General features: G+C 40.9%; 1 protein-coding gene across 6 annotated transcripts in view; it reads left to right on the top strand.

The window, feature by feature from the left end:
• The window catches only part of DLGAP2 (DLG associated protein 2), a 463,517-nt gene that overhangs the window by 62,175 nt on the left and 384,547 nt on the right, over positions 1-16,795 (top strand). The gene's annotated exons all lie outside the window — the stretch shown is intronic.

Genomic DNA, 16,795 nt, shown 5'->3' with positions numbered 1-16,795 from the left:
AGAAGTATGGTTGTGAACGCCTCAGCTCAGCCAGGGAAGGGAGTCCCTATCCTGGCTTACTTCTGCCTGCTTAGTGTCTTCATCCTTCCATTGAGTTTATTGTCTCCTCAGCTCCAGGGCTGTCCTCTCTAAAGGGCTCAGTTTTAACTTTTAAACACCTAACAAAAGTGTTTACTGTTGAAATCTGTACCTGCTTGACTCTGAGTGAAGTCAAATTGAATATTCGCAAGTCCCTGGGCCCTGATGAGATACACCCAAGAGTGTTGAGAGAGCTGATGTTGTTGCTCTACCACTACCCATCATTTTTGCAAAATTGTGGCAGACAGGAGAGGTGCCTGAGGACCAGAGGAAAGCCAGTGTCACTCCAGTCTTCAAAAAGGGCAAGAAAGAGGTTCCAGGAAATTACAGACCAGGAAGCCTCACCTCCATCCCTGGAAAAATGATGGAGCAGCTCATTATGGAGGTCATCTCTAGGCACTTGGAAGAGAAGAAGGTTATTAGGAGTAGTCAGCATGGATTTACCAAAGGGAAATCAAGCTTGATTAACCTGATAGCCTTTTATGATGTTGTAACAGAATGAATAGATGCAGGGAGACCAGTGGTTGCAGTCTATCTTGACCTTAGTAAGGCTTTTGACACTGTTTCCCATACCATTCTTGTGAGCAAGCTCAGGAAGCTCTTCTCAGTTGCACCCTGTGATAGGACAAGGGGTAATGGATGTAAACTACAGCACAGGAGGTTCCACCTCAAAATGAGGAGGAACTTCTTCACTGTGAGGGTCACAGAGCACTGGAACAGGCTGCCCAGAGAGGTTGTGGAGTCTCCTTCTCTGGAGACTTTCAAGACCCCTCTGGATGTGTTCCTGTGTGGCCTGTGCTAGATTCTATGGTCCTGCTCTGGCAGGGGGGTTGGACTTGATCATCTTTGAAGGTCCCTTCCAACCCCTAACATCCTATGATCCTATGAAAGAGGACACTGAGCTCATCTTTTTCAGGCCATGGAGATCACAGAATGGTAGGGATTAGAAGGGACACCTAGAGATCTTCTAGTCCTGCCCCGCTTCCAGAGCAGGATCAGCTAGAGCAGCTTGCACAGGATGTCTTCCACGAGGGTTTTGAATGACTTCAGAGATGGAGACTCCACCACCTCTCTGGACATCCTGGTCCAGTGCACTGCTGCCCTCAGAGTAAAGAAATTCATCCTTATGTTTAATGAAACTTCCTGTGTTCAAATTTGTGCTTGTTACCTTTTGCCCTCTCACTGGGCACCACTGAAAAAAGACTGGCCCTATCCTTCTGACACCCACCCTTTAAGTATTTATTGATAAGATTCCTCCTCAATCTTCTCTTCTTTAGGCTAAAAAGTCCTACATCCCTCAGCCTTTCTTCATAAAAGATGTTCTAGTCTCCTAATTGTCTTTGTAGCCTTTTGCTGTACCCTCTCAAGCAGTTCCCTGCCCTTGAATCAGGGAGCCAAAGTGGTCCTGTTGACGTAAAATGAGGTGGTTCTGCTCCATCTCACCTTCTCCTCATCTCTGCCTGTATGGTTCTGCCCTATCACCAAGGCCAGATCTAGCTCAATAAACCATCATATATTACTGTATATATGTTTCCATTTTTTTCTGGATTTGTTTTCTGTCAGTTGGATGAACTTGATGGGATCTGTATTGGGCTGGATAAACAGCCAAATGATTGTAAGAGATGTTAGGGCAGTAGGTGGGAGGAGCAGGAAGTCTCTTCTGCTATCAGCAGTGTTGGCTCATCTCTTTTAGTCACCTCTCCTTACTCTAAGCTGCAAGCATGGGCAGCTTAGCAGCTGCTACATGATGGTTTGATAGCTGAGCTAACTCCAGTGCAGGTGTAGCTTGTGTGACAAGGGCAGTGTGGGTAACAAGGAGCAGGACAACAACCTTCCCAAGACATTCCATCCCCAAGGCTGCACATGAACCCCTTGTTGTTTTCTTTCATCCACTATACCCAGTTCACAGGGATGAACAATTTTTATGGACTTTCTAAAACCAGCCTTCATAATAACCCCCAAATTATGGTAATGCATTCCAGATGCTATTTTAGATGAAATCAGCTATAGAGGGATAATTCTGGGGAAGGAGAATAAGCAGGTGAAAGTCATAGAATCATAGAATCAATCAGGTTGGAAAAGACCTCGGAGATCATCAAGTCCAACCTGTCACCCAACACCTCATGACTAACTAAACCATGGCTTCAAGTACCACATCCAATCCCCCCCTGAACACCTCCAGGGATGGTGACTCCACCACCCTTCAGCACATTCCAGTGGCCGGCAACTCTGTGAAGAACTTTTTCCTCACCTCTAGCCTAAACTTCCCCTGGTGCAACTTGAGAAGTTGTAATGAAATTGATAGACTTAATTACAGTATTTGCTGCTGTGAAAAGTATAATGCTGTCTAATCAGGTGAAAAATGTGGGAAGAATAAGGAGTTACTGTTTTGTCTATTTACGCTACTATTTTTAGGATTTGTTGAATAAGGTATCTAGGATACCATGTAGGATATAAAGGTGTATATGGGTATATAAGCTAATTACATGCTTGGGAAAATCACAAACTGATAATTCTTTTCTGAAGTGTCACACTATGAGAAAAAAAATTGGATTTTTAGGCTTTGCATTCACATTCTCTGTGCTCTTCTTGTTCATCCGTCAATGAAAAAGACACCACGGGTCTGTTGTAGCCTTCTTCACCATAGGAAATCAGGAATTTTCAGTGTAAACTGGAAAAACAAAAGGTCACTATTCCTAGCTGTTCCTGCAAGAAATGCCATCTGTAATGTACTCATAATGTGAAAGACTACTAGGTGAATTTGAACCGTGTCCAGATTGATTCTTATGCTCTAGCTGGTTTTGGTAATGATTGTTTTGTATCACTTGGTAGAGCCAAGTTTGACCATTGAATTATTTGAACTTCCTGGAGTTTTTTGCTTCTTTGCACTTGTGGTGCTGGACAAACCAGCAGGGAGGAAAATGTTATCCCCCAGGAATGATGCTGCATGTATTTTCCATTCTGCATTTTCTGTGCTGTTGCAGCTTGTTAGAGAGCTGGCCCAAGTTCTCATCTCATTGCATTAGTGGGCATCAAAAAATATGGCAAATATTTCCAGCATTACTTAAAAATTATAAATAAGCCAAAAGAACCTCTCTGTTCCCCTCCCAAATTCATTTAAAGAAAATGTGTATACCCTAATTTTACTAACTTAGTACGGACTAAAAACTACATAGGTATGGCAAGATATACTATACATGCCTGTTTTCCTTTATACCCTCAGCAAAGCCCATCCTCTTCTTCCAAGTCCACCTGCTCCAGTGTAACTAAGGCAGCAGAAGAGGTGTTTTTATTGGTCCAGTTTTGGATTTGCAAAGCGTCCTCATGGGCCTGCTTTTGCTTTGCTCTGTGTCATTCTCATCCTTTTCTCCAAGTAGTGCCTGACAGATGAAAATTACCTTTAGCCACTTGTGGTGGTTTTAGGCTGTGCCTTTAAAATTTAGCTACAGATTTTGAGCAGAAAAAGTAGAAAAATATAAATAAATCACTGTTGGGCGTAAAAAGGAAAACTAAAGATTATTCTAAACAAATTCATTGGATAAATATCTGTCATAAAACAGGCTGTATCTAAATAATTCTCTCTCCTTTTCTGATCTCTCTGCTTTGCTTCACTCGGGAGAGACTGATCTGCTTCTAGCTGACCTTGGTTTGGCTGTGTTGTTTAGTTAAGTCCAACCCATTGCTTTTCTCTCTGAGTCTCTTCTCTCTTGGGACAGGGAGGTTGGGGGGGCAGTGGAATGGCTTCCCTGGTCTCTGACCAGGGGGTTATCATGTTGTTTGCTAATTGTAAACATCTGTATAATATTGTAAATAATGTATATTTTATACATATTCATTGCATTCCATTGTAGAGTGTAGGTTTTGCTTGTAAATACAGTTTCCTTCTAACGAGTCTGGCAAAGTTAATGATGGGGGGGGAAATTTCAACCCACCACAACACTAAAACATAAAAATACTAACCAAATCTTTCAGGACATTCATTTACTTATATGAGCAATAATGAAAGAGAGATCATAATTTTAATACTGCTCTGTGTGTGTGTATATATATATACACACACACACAGAGATTATAGTAATAATTAGAAATCAGCAACTATTCTCCTCATTTGCTTCTGCAAAGGCATGTTGAAATTCATTGAGAATTCAGACTAGCAGTAGTCAAAGCCCTGTTTATGATTTCATAAGCAAAACAATTAGTTGTAATCTTTGGGTGTTCAGTCTGGACTTTCTTTTTCTCAGCAAGAGGCTCAAAACTGTGAACTATGTAACAAACCATGCTCAGGGCCACTACAAAGTAGGCTGGTACCTAAGGTGTGATTCAGGGACTGTTGGATATATAAACTGCATGGGTACTGATGACGGCATCAGTGTTGCCCAGTGACAGGACCAGAGGCAACAGGCACAAACTTGAACATAGGAAGCTCCATCTAAATATGAGGAGGAACTTCTTTACTTTGAGGGTGATAGAGCACTGGACCAGGCTGCTCAAAGAGGCTGTGGTATTTCTGTCTCTGGAGTCATTCAAAATCTGCCTGGACACTGGTCTGTGCAACCTGCTTAAGCTGATCCTGCTCTGGCTCAGGATCTCCAGAGGTTTCTTTAACCCCTAACATTCTGTGATTCTGTGATCTCTGTGAAATGGTAAGAAATGGGGACAATTCTTTACTTTTTACATTACTTATGGATGTGTTCAGTTTTGCAGTTGAAATACTCATACAGATTGGGTTTCAAGTGGTGACCCAAATATGTATGTGATGAATGTTACAAGAGTCACTAATTTAAATATTTATTGATTTAGTATAGATTTACTAGCCCTAAAGTTTATGCTGCAATCCAACAAAATGCTGAAGCATGCACTTTGAAACTGAGTATGTGATTAGATGTGGACGTACTGCTGAATCAGGGCTCAAGTCAGTGACTTGTGAATGGATGTTAATCACAACAAAGTATTGAAACATAATGAGCATCTGTATACTGAGTTAAAGAGCAAACACATGTGTTTCTTGGAATATTTATTATATTATCCTCAAGCTAATTAATACTATTCTCTGGTTCCTCAGAGAAGTTGTGGATGCCATCTCTCTGGAAGCATTCAAGGCCAGGTTGAATGGGGCTTTGAACAACCTGCTCTGGTGGAAGGTGTTCCTGCCCATGGCAGGGGTTGTGGAACTAAAAGATCTTTAAGGTATCTTCCAACCCAAACCATTCTATCCTTCTGTTGTCACATGCTTCCTCCAGTTAGATGTCAGTTTTAGTGAATTTTACTCTTTACTGTCATTGTTGTGCAAATACCTTAAACAAAGTCTTATTATTATTACACAGTTTCATCTCTGATGCCTGTTGTTTAATATGTAACCATTTTTAGACTTCTAGATTTCCATGTTTTCTAATGTCTAATTTCCAGCAAAGAATGCCAAGTGTCTGTTTCCTGTTTCCAGTTGCTGGATTTCATTGTTAGGAAGAGTGACAAGTGTACAACAGATGTCAGTGAGGAAGCTAGTACTGTGGAGGGGACCAGCATTCATGGTATTTGCTTTGTCATCAAGTCAGCCCATGTCACATCTGTGAATTGGAATAGGCTATAGCAGGAATGTATTAATTTTTTAATGTAACTGATTACAAGGATGGTCTTCAAACATATTTTCATCAGTAACACATACATATGCATAGTTTTGCTGTTCCTAATAGTCTCATTAATTTAGAGATGGAAAAAAATAGGAACAGCTAATAGCAAACCACCTTTGACAAGCAGGAAACATTTACTTACCTGCCACAAAAATCAGGATGATATTGAAAGGGGCATCCTTTCCTGAAGCTAAGTCAAAGGGCAATACCTACAGGCACTGAAGAAGTAGTTTATTTAATTTAACATTTGTTTGTTGGTTTGGTTTTTTTCTTCACATTTTCATTGATATAGATTTCCACATTATGACACATAACAGTAATGTTTCTGTTCTAGCTCATAGATCACAGTATCTCCTGTTGGTGTTGTAATGAGATAGTTCAACAAAATTAATTACTATTGCTTCCATGAGACAGTATAAAATAATCACAGGAAAATGAAAGACTATTAAAAAATTGCAAGAATCTGGAGTGTTAGTATGAAACATCCATTGCATATTATTTTTTCTGCTGTGTTGATTGCAACAAACACCTAATGTTTCATAACACTCTGAGCACTCCAGACAACAAATAAGCTGCAGTTACCTCATGGGGTTTTGTCTGTTATAATAATAAGACCAGATCTAAGGCAGTCTGAAATTCAGTGGGCTGTCGCACCATGGGCACAGAGTGGTTGTGTAAATAAACAGACCATCTATAGACTCATAGAACCATTTTGGTTGGAAAAGACATCCCTGTTCCAGTCTTTGAGAACCCTTTCAATCAAGAAGTTTTTTTCTAATGTCCAACCTAAACCTTCCCTGGTGCAACTTGAGGCCATTTCCTCTTGTTCTATCACTTGTTTCTTGGGAGAAGAGATCAGCTCTCACCTCACTAAAACCTCTCAGGTATTTGTGGAGAACAAGAAGGTCTTCCCTCAACCTCCTATTCTCCAGATTAAACAACCCCAGTTGCCTCAGTCACTCCACACAAGACCTATTCCCTAGGCCCTTAACCAGCTTCATTGCTTTGGACCTGCTCTAGGAGACCTCACGTACTTTACAAAAGGACCTATACTTACACTTCAAAGTCTTGACTGATATCAAAACATTTTTGGTATCTTTTCAAATAACATTTTTGCTAGAGTAAGCAATCTGAGTAGTCAGTGGCAGAGCCCTTTAGTCTGTCAGCAGGTAGTGCAATTGGGACAGGTTCAAGCAATTTATTTACTAATTCTAGATTCTGGTTTGGAAAGGCCGAATTCAGTCCTTGGAAAAACGCAAGTTGCTAATGTTTACCAGTGGTGAGGTAGCACCAATGCTGATATGTCTGAAGATGAGATGACCCATGAGAATAATTAAAATACTGAAACAGGATCTTGTGTCAGTGGGGATGGCTTCTCAACGTGTCAGGCACTCATTCTTCAATATATTCATCTGTGGCAGTTAAGGCTGGGTGCCTCCAGTTCCTGCTACACAAGCTACACCTCTGGTGTCCAGAGTATCCAACCCAATAAGGTGGACACAGGAAATAGCGTATTTCATACCCGTAATATCCTGCACCCTATAAATCCATCTGCAAAGTTTTTCTCTTCCTCTTTCTTCCCTCTCTGCTCCTGTGGGAGATGCTCCCTATCGGGTAATGGTGGGGGGTATCTCAAGGCCTCTTAGGCCTGGCTAGGTCTAATGCCAGGAGAAGAAGGGATGGGGGGGCATACTCAGACCTGGCCAGCCTGAGACTAGCCTAGCAGTGGGGGGGGAAGAAAGATCCCTGGGTGTTTCCCCTCAGGCGGGGAAAAGGGAAGTGTTGGGAGGCTTTTGGCAGGGGACACTGTATGCTTAGGGATTCTTTTGCCACTACGCTTGTAGCGTCTGTAAAACACTTGCTGCTTTTCCATTTAAACTTTCCATCACTTTTGCAATCCATTTGTGTGGTGTCATTCTTTTGCCCCTTTCAGGGGCAAGAGAGGATCTGCCTGGTTTACAAACCAGGACATCATCAGACTAGGCTTGTCAAACAGACTGATCATATCGTTAAGTATTGTGTGACTTTAGCCTTTTGTTCTCAACTGAAAACAATTAGATAAAATAATCTAAAACTACATTTAGTTTTACTTGTAGTTAAAAAAATACAAATGTAAAATCTCTGATATTTCACATAATACATTTACCAACAAAATATGGTTCCCTACTCTTCCACCAGTTCTCATGCTTATTTCTCTGCTGGCAAATGGTGGCTCTAGAAGCATCACAAAAGAACAGTAAAAGATTTGTCTGTGTAGTTCCACTGCTCCTTGCAAGCTTTAGAAAACAGCAGAAAAGGGTAATTGTTCTCTTTCAGGGGAGTGCTTAGAGTGCTGTTGTGGGATGTAGTTAACACTGTTCCAGATATTCCTGATTAATTGCAAGTCAGGTGTCCACCTTTGTTCTTTCTTGTTCTTGGAAGAGTGCTGTAACCCACTTTGATGCTCCAACACTGGGGACATTTCTCTGTGAAAGTAATTCTTTGTTGTACAAAATACTTAAATGAGTGCTATCAAAGAGGTAGGAACTTGCCTTTTTTTTCCTTCTTCTTCTTTTTTTTTTTTTTTTCTTAGCATGTCTTCTGACTGCTAAATTGCAGAGCTCTTTGTGATCTGAGTAACATTTCGCTAATTGTGCAAAACCATGAAAATCTTCATCTCAGAAGATGAATGTTATTTCACAATGACTGATCACACCAGTCTTTTAAAAGATGAGGGTAGAGTTAGAGTGGGTGTTAGGAAGAAGTTCTTTACAATGAAGGTGGTGGAACACTGGAACAGGTTGCCCAGCCAGGCAGTGGAAGTCCCATACCTAGAGATATTCAAGGTCAGTTTTGATGGAGCTCTGAGCAACCTGATCTATTTGGAGATGTCCCTGCTTGTTGCAGAGGGGTTGAACTAGATGACCTCTAGACATCCTGTCCAATCCAATACGTTCTATGATTCTGTGATCTCTATTTGACTTGCAACTCAATCTTCCATGTTGTAGAGAATTTGTGCCTCTGTTGCCTGTTTCTCAAGAGATGAGGTAGCACTGTCATCTCCAGGGCTCAGTTTATGACTGTCTCCAAGGGTGTATCAGGTCACTGATGACTACCAGCTTTGTAACACTCCTGGGGATTTCCCAGGCTGGCCTCAGCTCCTTCCACAGCACTAGAGAAGCATCAGCTGCAGAGAAATAGGCCCTTTTGTGTGTGCTTCACACCTGTCTTTTCACCTTTATAGGCATCAAAGACAGCTTTTTTGTGTATACATCTTTGGGTCATCTAGTGATATGTAGAGTTTAGGTTGATTAAAGATTAGAGCAATTTATTGAAGCTACATAGTTTTAACAGTGTGGCATTATCATCTTGCAGATTAAACCTACCTTGCTGCTCTTCCCTTTTTGTATTTTCAAAAAGGGACTGCACAAATTATGCAGTCTCCTTCCTTAGAAATCCTCACTGGAAGCATAACTGTTCAAGTAGAATTGAAAAAAAAATTATAACCTGCTTACTGAGACTTATCTTTTTTTATCCCACCTTCATCAAAATCTCTGCAAATGTCTTGGGCTTGCAATAAGCTATCATATTGTTCAATATTGAATGAAACATAGGTAATAAAGACAAATTTCTGTCTTAAAGAGAAAGCTATTACTTCCATAAGAATGCCTGCTCATTTGGGAAGGATGTGTGGGTAGCAGTTTTGTGTTCTGAAATCTATAACCCCCTGTGCTATTAAACATTGCCAAGGGCATGAATGAGGCACAGGCGTCCTGTTCTCTGTGTATGAAAGATTTGTGTAACCTCAAACTATGAAATAGATATTCCTAAAAATAAGCCCTCCTTCTCTGTTTTTCTGCTGTCATTTTTAGTTTTCCATCAGGAGTGAAATGTCCCAGTTCTGTGCATGCATGAGTTCTGCAGTGTGTTGCTACCTCAGTTTGTGAGTTGGGCCAAAAGATGACAAAGTGGACTTGACTTACATGTAACAACAAAGCAGCTGTTGGAAAAACTATGCCTGGTTCCCAGTTTTCAGGGCACCTGGCCAGGGGAAATGGCTAGATCTGATTCATCTCTGCGATTGTCTCATTGAGGACAGAGAATTTTGACAACTCTAAAGTGACAAACATATAAAACCTACCTTTGAAGTGTAATACCAGATAGTTTTAACACTTTGGTCCTGATGCAGTGGGGACTTCAATTTCCCACACTTACATAGGTGCCTCCTATTTCTTAGCTATTAATAAACATGAATTTGGATATTGCAAATAACTTCTGAAAGTAACCATATCAGTTAAGCTACTAATAAATTATAAAGTACTAGATGACTTCCTTGCTAGTTCATGATTCACCACTTTCAGTATATGAGTTATTCTTTGATTCACAATGGAAAAGATCTGTGATGATACCAGGACCATAGAATCACTTGTGGTTGGAAGAGACGCTTCCAAGACCAGTCACTAATGCAGGTAAACAGCTAGGATTTTTCCTGGTATGTGTTTGGTTTTTTTTTACTTTCTTGTTTTGTTTTGTTTTGTTTTGTTTGTTGTGGTAACTTTTGTACTTTAAAACATCTTCTCTCACCTTACTCATAATTTCTGAACTGAATTTCCTTGCATATCTTTGACTCCTACACGGCAGAATAAAGAAGGCCACTGGGAGAGTTTTGTTGCCAGCTCCTAGTACAAAGCCATAAACTTTAATTTTTAATGAAGACTAGTGTCTTTCTAACAAAGATGCAGTGAAGAACTCTTATTATTTTTTTATATATTTAATGGATGTGCTTCTACAATGCAAAAAACAGCTGCCAAAATCTTAAGATCCTTGTGTTTCACATGTAAATCTTAAACACAATTCCAGATCAGCAAGGAGAAACAACACTCAGGATTCCCTGGAATTTACCTTGCATCTTCTGTTATTATCTGCATAATCTGTGTTTTTCTATCACATAATTTATTGACATTGTGCATTAAAAAGACTTCTTGTACAAGGCACAATGAAAACATATTCTGAAACACTCTCTCAGACTAACTCCTGAGGGACCAAGCCATAGCTAGCATTGCTCAGCAGCGTGTGGGTGAGATGGAAGGAAGGAGACATCTCAGTTCTCAATAGAATAGAATAGAATAGAATAGAATAGAATAGAATAGAATAGAATAAACCAGTTTGGAAGAGACCTTCGAGATCACTGCATCCAACCTATCATCCAACACCATGTAATCAACTAAACCATGCAACCAAGCACCCTATCAAATATCCTCCTAAACACCTCCAATGATGGTGACTCCACCACCTCCCCAGGCCCATTCCAATGGGCAATCACTCTCTCTGTGTAGAATTTCTTCCTAACCTCCAGCCTAAACCTCCCCTGGCACAGCTTGAGACTGTGTCCTCTTGTTCTGGTGCTGGCCACCTGGGAGAAGAGACCAACCTGTGAAAACCTTTGAGGCACCAGGGGCATGGTGCAGGTCGGTGCCACCAGGTCCAGCCCTCTCCCCCATGGCCAGGCATCTCCACTTCTCCAGCAGTGGTTTTGGTGTTCTCACTGAAGACTGTTCCTGAGTCAGCAGGACTTCTTTTCATCTGTGTAGATCTGCTGCATGTTACTCTAGGCAGTTCTGTGTGGTGAAGATTCATCTTTGAACCCTATGGAAAGAGCAGCTTGGCATGTAGAATCATAGAATCATTGAGGTTGAAAAAAGACCTCTAAGATAATCAAGTCCAACTGTCAACCCAATGTCACCATGCCCACTAAACTATTTCTCAAAGTTCATCATTCATCCCTTGTAGTACCATCATCTCCAACTAGGAGACATCACAGTTTAGGCATTGCAAGGCACATACATACTGTGTATCTAAATAGATTATTTCAGGGGAATGAAAGAACTATTATTATCAAGTTCTGTATTTTAGAGAACGGAAATGAAGACATTTGTTCTCCAATATGTATAGCAATGTCTAGACTTTTTTTTTGTTTACTCAAAACACCATCAGATGCTTGAAGATAAATAAATCATAAGTCTGTCAAAGATTTTTCATAAGCAGCTCCTTGCACCAAATCATTCTTCATGGCTTACTCCTAAATTAATTAAGGAATTGTATCTCTAGGGTCACTACTTTGTAACTTCTGAGGGAATAGCTGTTCTTCACTGGCATCTAAAGCTGCTATGCTTTGATAAGCCTTTTAAAAATTGTATATTTTAATTTGATTTTGTCTGTATTAATATATTAAATCTAATTATTAAATTTGTGGAATAATTTCGATTAGAGGAGACTTCTAGAGGGCATCAACTCTCCAACCCTTGCACTGTGCAGGTCTGCTTTCAAAATCTGAACAGGTTTCATAGGGCCTTGCCCATCCAAGTTTTGAAAATCTTCAAGGATGAAGATACTCCTAAAAATATAAAAATATCTGGGATGGTTGTGGTTTTTAGTGGGTTGTTTGGTTTTTGTTTTTGTTTTATATCAAATCAGAATTTCATTTGAGCCAACTTGAAACTGCTGCTTTGGGTCCTTTCGCTCTGTGCCTTGTCTTTGCCATAATGCTTTCAGTGCAATTCTTTAGCTTTCTCTTCCCTTTTGTAGGATCTCCTTGCCTCCTGCCCTGAATATATGACCATCTTCCAAGAATGACAGGGAGAGGACTGACAGTCATCACCACTGTCCCTTTTGGATGCATTTCCTCCCCACCCCCCCAGTCCTGTTGACTTTCTCTATACAGTTAAATTCTTTCATCCTTCTCAGGAGTGTAACACAGAGGTTGGGTGAACCTCTGCAATTTCTGTGAGACATGCAGAACCTGGGGTCCAGGAAAGGCAAACTGCTGACACAGCTGATCTGGTCAGCAGGATCCCCACAGAAGGCAATATCCAACCTCTATTACCCGTTACTTCCTTTTTAACAGACTCAGTAACCTTCGAGCCCTGGAAATCACTAGCTGCCATGGTCCAGTACTGTGGGGGATTTTGTCAGCCCCACCCCTTGAGGGTGTTCTCTGGCCATTTCTCCTTCAGCACAAGATGAGGCTTGGGCTCTTGCACTTACAGAGCATCTGTGAAGAACTGTGACCATCCTTTGGAGTATTAGCAGTCTACTTCAGTTATTTCTGTCCTTTGATTAACATAATCCACACCAGAGGTAGAATATCTCAGGTCTAGGCACTGCTGTTAGGTGCTATTGCTGCTTATGATAGTAACAGGCAGAAGAAATGTTTATCATTTCTGGTTTTAATAAAATCCTATTTCTCAGGTCCTATTGCAAGACAAGTAAATCTGCTTGTTTGTTTGCATTGTGCATAGTGCAGTGACTGTGCATCTGATCTTACTCTGAAGGGAATTTGTAAATACAATTAATTTTGTTCTAAAGTTTCTCCTTCTATTTCGTTTGGAAGCTCCTGATCTCTTCCATCTAGCAGTATTACCCTGGGAAGGGCAACATCATCATCTCTCACATTCAGAGCACTTTGACATTGCTTTCTCAAGATTTTTGAAGGCCTAGTTTTGGACAGTGGTGCAATGGTGCAATTATTTGAACAGGAGACTCAGTGTTCCCAATAGACCTGTATGTATCATGCTGTGTTTAGTCTGAAGTGTCTTAATTTGTGGATTCTTCTGTAAGTGTAGCCAATTACAAAAATTGCACCTGGAGGTCACAGATACATAACAAAGCCTGTTCTGCCAGTAAGGAGTATAAACTTCTGAAAAGTTAAAGACATAAAGGAGTTATTGTTGATACTGATGTATTGTTCTTGAAGTCAGAAAGAAATAGGGTTTGTGGCTGTTGCTAGTACCACCACTTATTTTCCTGTACTAATAAATAGGGAAAAAAATGCCTTATGTGCTGCTAATCCCAGAGTACATAGTTCCAACTCCCCTTCAGATTTGCCTATCTACTCTTTTTAGTCTGCTTATTGTATTCTTGCGACATCTGTGTGGAGGGATTATACTTCAGGTGACAGCCTTTAAAAGATGCATGTTTGTAAGTACTCATTAATCATAGAACAATTGTAATTAGTTCACACTGTTCTGGCTTTGCTGGGGAAAAATCCCAGGACAGCCATGGACAGCAGGCCATTAGTAGTTCTAAGTCAGCCACCAAAACTGGCTGGAGTTGGCTCACAGGTGTATCCCAGACCATGAGTATCATGCTCAGTATAAAGGAGGAAGTGTGAGAGGGGTGGTATTTTCTGTGAGAGCTTCCTGTCTGGGCTGTTTGCTTGGGTTTCTTTCACTCCTTTCCTGCTTTTAAGGATGGCCTTCCTGGATTTTGACTGCTTTGCTTTTGCTGGGCAAGTGTACTGTTAAATTCTTAGTATTGACATTAGCATCAATTTTGCTATTTCATTACATTCCTTTTTGTATGCACATGTGGGTCTTCTCTACTTTTCCTTCTCCGCTGGGGAGGGGTCATTGGGTGATACAGTAACTGCTTGAGTTTAGCCTCAGATGCAGGCTAAATGTAGACACATACTAAAGCAGATTCATTGTGACATGAGTCTGAAATGTGCCATAGTGATAATTATATTGTGGTTTGGGTGGGGGTTTTGGTTTCTTCCCTTTTTTTTGTTTTTTAAATGGCCCATTGAAATATGGTACCTGTGTTTCAGATTTGCTGTGGTGGCTTGATTAAAAGGAGTGATGAAGCCAAAGGCCACTGCCTGCTTTGCCCTGGCTCCACTGCATGGAGCTCAGCTTGTGATATCTGAGGTTGTTATAATACTAAGCCTTCTTTCAGGGTTACTTTCACAGTATCACAGTACAACTAAGGTTGGAAGAGACCCCAGGGATCATCGAGTCCAACCTGTCTCCACGGACCTCACAACTAGACCATGGCACCAAGTGCCACATCCAATCTCCCCTTGAACACCTCCAGGGACAGTGACTCCACCACCTCCCTGGGCAGCCCATTCCAATGACGAACGACTCGCTCAGTGAAGAACTTTCTCCTCACCTCGAGTCTGTGTCCCCTTGTTCTAGTGCTGGTTGCCTGGGAGAAGAGACCAACCCCTTCCCGGCCACAACCACCCTTCTGGTAGCTGTAGAGGGCAATGAGGTCACCCCTGAGCCTCCTCTTCTCCAGGCTAAACAATCCCAGCTCCCTCAGCCTCTCCTCACAGGGCTTGTGCTCAAGGCCTCTCACCAGCCTTGTTGCCCTTCTCTGGACACGTTCAAGTGTCTCGATGTCCTTCTTAAACTGAGGGGCCCAGAACTGGACACAGTACACAAGGTGCAGCCTAACCAATGCAGAGTACAGGGGCACCCTTATTTAGTTTTGATTCAGATGTACAAAATAGGATATGCACTCACTGAGTTGCTCATCACTGAAATGCCTGGCACTTTTAGTTAAATTCCACTAAGGAGATTTTGCTTTTCTTATTGTTGTCACTACTCTCTTTAAAGGGTTTTAGATAGCTTCCATTTTTTGAGGTGTGATGCAATCTGGAAGAACATGTATAAGTATGGGCATTGTAATATTTACAGAGTATTTCTGAAATTTCCTTTAGTCAAGATTTCCTTTTCTTCAAGAAGAAAAGGAAACAATACGCATATTAAGATGTTATTTGGTGTGAGATGATCCATACATTGATACCTGTGGTGGTTTGAAAGGAAAGGCTCTGCCTGTGGTGGGGAGGGGATCTGCCCCAACCCATTACAATACCTTATATGAAATACTTTGATATTGTAAATGTAATTTATCTTTTTTGAGTGTAACTTATCCTTTCAACAAAATCACCATATCTTATGTATGTTCTTGGTATTGAATTGGAAGTGGTAGATAAGGCAGAGGATAAGAGAAGAAAATACCCTTACTAAAAACCCCAGAAAGCAGATGAGTCATTAGCAAGTTCTGTTTTGACATTAAATTATCATGAAGGTTCACCAGTGTATATGTGAGATTGGTCGGCAGTCTAGTAAAATTTTTGAGAAACATTATTGGACAAGTCTGAGCCATTTCATCAGAATACAACAAAATAAACTGACAATATGGGCTTCTTACTTGCACTGCTGTGGGTGGGAGGCTTTTTGGCACAGGCTGCCTTTCAGCAGGGCGCAGCTCATCAGGAGCTACAGGGAAAGGTTGTTTCCTTGAGAGGGCAGAGGAACTGACAGCTAGCAGCAAATGATTGAAAGGTCTTGCAAAATCTACTATTTTCAGCAATACCAGATATACAAAACAGAGTCTTAATGTATTCTTCTTGCACTAGCTTTGCCATTATAAGTGAGGTCCATGTGGCACTGGCAGGGAACACACGTAGGTTTGGATAAGCCCTGGGAAGGCAGGTCCCTCTGATCTTGCTGCTCTCTTCCTCCAGAGATGTTTTTCAAGGATTGATTTTATGAGTATGACAGCGTGGGTTGTATCAATAACTGCTTCAAGTGAGACAGAGACCCACCAGTAATCTTAGGTTGTTTTTGAACTCTTTAAGGAATTAATATGATTCCAGATATTTGTTGATACACTCCCTAGATACCCCTTAAAAAGCATAACCAAGTGTAATTATGCTTATGAGTGGAATGAACTTCAGATTTAGCTTCTTGTAGCTTGAACCAACTGCATATTGTTAGGAGAATGAAGGCAATAGCTTGATGTGCCATTTGAGCACCTGCTTGCAGGAACCTCTATGCTCTGAAGAAATACTAAATAATAATGATAAACTTCTGTTTTATGATGGTTCATATCACCCAACAGTTTGTGAACAGGAAATCTGCATGCTTTTTGCACCCTATCCAAAGATGGATAGATAGTTGGTTGCTGTGCACAGCCAAACCCAGAGTGCTTCTTTGCAGCTTGATGATGAGCAGGGAATTGGTTCCAGAACAATAGAATCTTCTCCTTTTAACAGTGTCATTGGGACAGATCTAAAATCCTCAGGCACGAAATGCAAAAGAGAAGGAAACAATAATAAGAATGGAACCCAAAATATAACATGCTGTTGTAATGACAAGAGGCAACAAAATTAATTCAGGAAAGTGCAGATGTAGGATTTCCAGTGTTTTTAAGGTCTAGTTACAGATGTCTCTGTAGCAGCTGACAACAATCTTGCCTAGGAAAAAAAAATAATCCTGAGCTGAGACAAGTATAAGGAAAATAGTGATAGAATGATTATGATC

This window comes from Dryobates pubescens, chromosome 3, assembly GCF_014839835.1.
Source record: "Dryobates pubescens isolate bDryPub1 chromosome 3, bDryPub1.pri, whole genome shotgun sequence".
Lineage (NCBI taxonomy): Eukaryota > Metazoa > Chordata > Aves > Piciformes > Picidae > Dryobates > Dryobates pubescens.
Note: the sequence above shows the minus strand (reverse complement) of the source record. Positions and strands in the feature narration are given on the sequence as shown.